Raw genomic sequence first — 6,477 nt, 5'->3', positions numbered from 1 at the left:
ATTAATGTGTAATCTATTTCAGGAAACAAGTTCGAACATTGGGCAAGTACTTCTCGCTCAGTTTTCTTTGGGCCTTCTTCCAGTGGTTCTACACAGCTGGGGATAATTGTGGATTTGCCTCCTTCCCAACACTCGGCCATAAGCTTAAAACAAGTCAGTACCACTACTACCACTACATCCCTGTGACTCTGTGACGACATCTAGAAACGATGGTGCAACCTGGAGGCCCAAACGGGAACGAAAGCCCAACAAGCGTTTCAGTGGCCCAGGATGGACCCAGTAGCCGGTGGTCGGTTTTGTTTTTCCGGTGGAAGTTTTGGTTAATATAAATAGGAGTTCGTGTCGTAGGTTCTTCTTGGCGAGGAAGTTGATGGCCGGCTGCGTCCGGTGGAGAGTGGAACCTGGATTTGTATGCTGTTTGGATTAGTGGTGAACCACGTGAGAGGCCGAGTGACGGGAGCGGTGCTCCTCTTCTCCCAACCAAATATACTCAGCAGATCAGGACCCTTACAGTCCCCGTCTCAGATTCGAAATCTCGATGCTCTTTTATTATATTACCGTTACCGTGCAGTCTTTCGATCGTGTTTGTTTACCCTCTAAATTATACAATGCATCTTAAATAAATTAAGAGGTAAACAAACAGACTACTGAATTGAATTATATAATATAAGTATATAGATTATAATAATCCATAAACAGATCATTAAATGCTTATTTTAGATTTCTGTTTGGCTTTTTACCCACTAATAATTTATATAAACAAACATCTCTAATAGGATTATATCTCTACTATTCTTTAAGACACCATTGTAGGCGTCCACACCTCCGTGTGCCATGTTCTGCCGCGCTGCGCTCGCACCGCGCGTCCGCGTCTGCCGATGGAAGGTCGCGCAGCTTCACCTCGACGCCTCCCCCACCGGAAAAACTTCTTTACATACCGGATGTAAAGGATCTCTTTTACAGCCCCTCACATATACTAGCTGCTGGTCCATATAAATAGAAGAAAAACAAATTACTAAAGGGTTTTTTTGTAAATTTTGATATGTGTTTTTAGGCCTCCGAGTGATGGATGTGAGGGGCTGCAAAAAATAACGTTTACATCCGGTATGTACAGAATTTTCTTCCTCCCCCACCGCGCGGACGTCGATGGAAGGTCGCGCGACCGCCTCCACGATCCGCAGAATCCGTGCCGTGCGTCCGCCCCAATATTCTTGTCTCGCCTTGCTCTCCGTTGCGCCATTACAGGGACCCTCCATCGTCGCCCTGCCATCATTGCGTTAGCGCCCGCGCTCCGTCGATGGAAAGCGCCATTTTAGGGACCTGCCCCGCCCCTGCGATCCTCGCCCTTCCAAGGATGCCCCTACGCCCGTCTTGCCCAATCCCTCTCCTGGCTCGCGGGGTCCCGTGCCCACCGCGCACCACCGCCCCCTCCACCCCAGACAGCCTTCGGGACCGCCCATGCTCGGGTTCGCGCTAGCCACCTCACCCGCTCGCGAGTTCGACGAAGACGGATCTAAGGACGCCAGTGCCGCCCCTCTCCGAGCTCCCCTTATGGCCGATGCGGGCGTGTGCCCCTGGGTAGACGGTCGCCCCACTCTTGCCGCCTTCGAGCTCCGGCGACCGCAGAGCTGGCAGGGCGCGGCCGATGCTGCAATGGACATGGGTAGCCGGAGTCCGCTGTCGGCCGCCGAGGGCGAGCGCCAAGGCGTGGCTACCCGATCGAGCTCTGTCCAGATCTAATCGTCTAGGGCGAGGTGACCCCCTACCCGATCATTGGTGAGAAAATTTCTGTGTGGACCAAAGAGAGGAAATACCAGGCTTATGGCCTATGCATCTGATTTGGACATACTACTGCATTGTCAGGTACGGTGCATGTTTTCTGCAGTTCCATGTTTTGGCAACTTCATTAAATTACTAACTGAAAGTGCTCATATTTTGTTTCCTCCATTTTTCTTTGGGCAGAACCAAGCTGGTTGGACCTGTGGTAAAGCTTCTGCTTCTTATTGCTGCGACTGCAGTCTTGATCATATGGTTGATAATTGGCATCCCAGGAAGCATATTTGCTGGATTGGTATATGGTTTTCTAGCTCCCATAATGGCTACATTTGATGCTGTAGGAGAAGGCAAAGAAAAGCCATTTGTTCATTGCTTTGTGGTAAGTTTTTCTTTGTATGAGTCGTTTATGTTTATCTCTGTGGCTATTTAATTTGTTAGCATATCTTTTAGAGGTGGCTTAGCTTGGTATTCTGAACTGTAGGATGGAACATGGAGTACTATCACTGGAAGCTGTACAGTAGTCAGGGACGTGAAAGATTTGCTTTTCCACTCCTATTTTTCACTTATGGATGACCTTCGTCTTCAGAAACCTCCTGACGGGGAGCCATATGAGATAAGGTCTGCATCCTGTTGGCATAGACTTATGTTGTTACTTTTTTCTCTTTTCTCCTTATAGCATTAGGCCTTTTAGCTTTAATGTGCAAGAATCACTCTTTATGCTTGGCTTGAGAGATAACATTTGCAAGAGAGCATGCATTCAGACATTCATTTTGAATAATATAATCCACCATTCCAGTGCTTTGCATTGAGATGGCACTTTTTCTGATTTTCTTTTCATCTGAAGAACAATGTATAATAAACTAACATGCATGACTTTCTTTTTCCTAGATTGCTTGATATTCCTGGTGCACTAATAGCGGCTGCATTTGAATTTCTACTTGATGGAATAATGTTCACATTAACTGCCTTCTATAAGTGCCCCGTGACGCTTTTCAAAGGATGGAAACGACTGATCCAGGACATGATTGGGAGAGAAGGGCCCTTTCTGGAGACTGCTGGTGTGCCATTTGCTGGTCTTGCTATTCTTCTTTGGCCATTTGCTATAGTAGGAGCCGTTCTGGCATCCGTACTCTCCAGTGTCCCTTTAGGTGCTTATGCTGCAGTTGTAGCTTATCAGGTATAGTAAAATTCCCTCTCTTTTCTGTGCATTGATGTCAAATAGTGCATACTTTCATCACATCATTTGTTCAGCAAGCAATTCCACCTTATAATGAGCATTAGCTCATTTACCCTGTTCTTGTGGAAGTCATGGAGCTTGATCTTGTTCATGTCCCAGGAATCCTCCCTTATCCTGGGAATTGCCTATGTGTTCTCGTCAGTGTCTATATTTGATGAATACACAAATAATGTTCTTGACATGGCGCCTGGTTCTTGTTTTCCAAGGTAAATTCATACTGGATGCCTTTGTTTGCTACGACAAACAATTCGAAAAGTCTTGTGCTAACTTTTGAAATCTCTAGATTTAAATATCGGAAGGGCAAAGATGAGTCTTCACATGGACACAGTGTCCATTATCCAGACCAGCCTCATTCAATAGGGAGAAGCAAGAAGGGAAAAGACCTCCGTCTCGTGTTACTTCATTTAAGAACAACATTGATGATTTCAATCCATTCAAGGTGATTCTCCTCCTATTAAATAGTCAGGCTGCAATGCCATTGCTTAGGCCAGTCTTAATGGGAGTTTCATGGGGCATTAAATAAGCTCAGCTTAGTTGCGTATTGGCAATCCAAATTCTGTAGACCTTCACTTTATTTAGGGCATATATAGTGGAGAGACATAAAAAATGGTTCTCCAAGCACAAGAGACAACTAAGAGACTCTATTATATAATGGAGTGTCTATAAATGTAGTCTGTTAATAAATACAGAATTAAATGCATTTGTACAACATCAGATTGATAGAACAGACGACAAATTCGTACAGTGGAAAGTGAGGCGTCTGTTGCTACTTGGTTTACGAGCCAGAGGCGTCTCCTCACGGAGAGAAGACTCTAAGATTTTTTTGCAAATACCCCCTTAAAACACCTTAAGAGCCTCCACATTAAACACCATTGTACATGCCATTACAGGCCAATCTGGCATAGTACATGCTTTTAGAGTAAGGTCACTCGCTATGTAAAACAAATTGCCAATAGAATGTTTTTGTACTATTGGTAACATGTAAACTTATGAAGTAATAGCACTATATAATTGAGCGGTACCATTATGTAGTTGCTGGACCACCTATTTGCGGAATGCAGAAACCAGGGGGAGGATTTGGTTAACAGAGGAGTGATAACAATGAAAGACATTGAAGAAATGAAGTCTAGCAAAGTTGGCAGCAGTGTTCTTAATGTTGGCCTACCAGCATATGTTATCCTTAATGCACTCTGGTCTGCAAAAGCTGATTCTGTCGAGCTAATCTTAAGTACGTGCACAACAGGATTAGGTCTTCTCCCATTTTAACTGTTGTTACGAGTAGCTCTTTTTTCTTTCTTTTTTTGGGTGTGGATTGTTATGACTCTGGCTTGATGACCTGCTTTGGAAAAAATATGCAGGTGATGGCTCTGAGATTGCGTCTGATAATAGACCTAAAACACCATCTTTGATTGGTTCTTTGACCCACTTATGGTTATAAAGGAACAGATCAAAGCTGAGAATCTCACTGACGAAGAGGAAGAGTATCTGAAAATGCGAGTGTTGTTGGCTGGTGATCCCAGTCGCCTGAAAGGCTCTCTGCCTCATGTTCTATCCTTGACTAAACGTAAAAAGGCAGATATAGACGCATTCGCTCGTCGGTACCGTATCTCATCCTCCCCCTTAACAGCAGTTTAGCCTTCTTTGCTTTGTGACGGCGATGCAAACATCCACAGTTGATAATCTTTTCACTCTGCTGTTGCAAAGGTTGCAAGGAATCACAAAGTCGATATCTAGATATCCTTGAAAGGGAAATGTGCCCTTGGGCAATTTCTATAATGTTTTGGTGATTAAGTGCCCAACATGTTTAATTAAGTTCTTATGTGCCAAATAAAGCGAGAAGTGCAAATCAAAACAAAAGGTACGTTTCAAGACTTAGTACATTGTTTTGAGTACTAATGTATTTTGTCTGAGTGCTAGAAACAGGAAGAAAAGACTTGGCTCTGTACAACCAACTCCAACTCGGCTTGGCACACCGGACAGTGTCCGGTGCGCCAGGCTGGTCCGCGTGAAAAGGCCGCTCTCGGGACTCGACGGTGGCGTACGACTATTGTCGGGGACCATAATTAGGGGTACCCCCAAGACTCCTAATCTCAGCTGGTAACCCCCATCAGCACAAAAGCTGCAAAGGCCTGATGGGCGCAATTCAGGTCAAGGCTCCATCCACGCAGGGGACACGATCTCGCCCCGAGCCCAGCCTCGGGCAAAGACAGCCGATCCAGGAGGATTCACGTCTCGCCCGAGGGTCCCCTCAAGCAACGGGCACACCTTCGACTCGCCCGAGGCCCAGCTCGAGCAGGCTTCGCGGAGAAGCAACCTTGGCCAGATCGCCTCGCCAGCCAACCGGATCGCAGGAGCATTCAATGCAAGGATCGCCTGACACCTTATCCTGACACGCGCTCTTCAGTCGACCGCAGTCACTTCGCCCCTCCACTGGCTGACCTGACAGGAAAACAGCGCCGCCTGCGCTACTCCGACTGCTGTGCCACCCGTCAGGGTGAGGCTGATAGCCGCCAAGTCCGGCCTCAGGCGCCATAGGAAGCTCCACCTCGCCCGACCCTGGGGCTCGGACTCAACCTCGACACCGGAGGACGGACTCCGCCTCGCCCGACCCCAGGGCTCGGACTCAACCTCGACTCCAGAAGACGGTCTCCGCCTCGCCCGACCCCAGGGCTCGGACTCAACCTCGACTCCGGAAGATGGTCTCCGCCTCGCCCGACCCCAGGGCTCGGACTCAACCTTGACTCCAGAAGACGGTCTCCGCCTCGCTCGACCCCAGGGCTCGGACTCAACCTCAACTTCGAAAGACGGTCTACGCCACGCCCGACCCCAGGGCTCGGACTCAACCTCGACTCCGGAAGACGGTCTCCGCCTCGCCCGACCCCAGGGCTCGGACTCAACCTCGACTCCGGAAGACGGTCTCCGCCTCGCCCGACCCTAGGGCTCGGACTCAACCTCGACTCCGGAAGACGGTCTCCGCCTCGCCCGACCCTAGGGCTCGGACTCAACCTCGACTCCGGAAGACGGTCTCCGCCTCGCCCGACCCCAGGGCTCGGACTCAGCCTCGACCTCGGAGGAGTCACCGCCTCGCCCGACCTTGGGCTCGGACCGACCACGTCACAGGGGGGCCATCATTACCCTACCCCTAACTAGCTCAGGCTACGGGGAACAAGACCAGCGTCCCATCTGGCTCGCCCCGGTAAAACGGGTAATGATGGCACCCCGCGTGCTCCATGACGACGGCGGTTCTCAGCCCCTTACGAAAGCAAGGAGATGTCAGCAAGGATCCGATAGCCCCGATAGCTATGCTTCCGTAGGGCTCAAGCGCTCCTCCGACGGCCACGACATCACATGAACAGGGCAGCAACACCTCTCCAACAGCCACGTCGGCATGTACACAGGGCTCTGGCTCCTCCCCGCTAGACACGTTAGCGCATTGCTACGGTCCCCGTTGTACACCTGGACCC

At 49.1% G+C, this 6,477-nt stretch overlaps 1 pseudogene; it reads left to right on the top strand.

Moving 5' to 3' along the window:
- The first annotated feature begins 1,818 nt into the window (after window positions 1-1,818).
- Window positions 1,819-4,757, top strand: LOC118476227 (uncharacterized membrane protein At3g27390-like; annotated as a pseudogene).
- The last annotated feature ends 1,720 nt before the right edge of the window (window positions 4,758-6,477 follow it).

Source organism: Zea mays, chromosome 2 (genome assembly GCF_902167145.1).
Source record: "Zea mays cultivar B73 chromosome 2, Zm-B73-REFERENCE-NAM-5.0, whole genome shotgun sequence".
Classification (NCBI taxonomy): domain Eukaryota; kingdom Viridiplantae; phylum Streptophyta; class Magnoliopsida; order Poales; family Poaceae; genus Zea; species Zea mays.
Note: the sequence above shows the minus strand (reverse complement) of the source record. Positions and strands in the feature narration are given on the sequence as shown.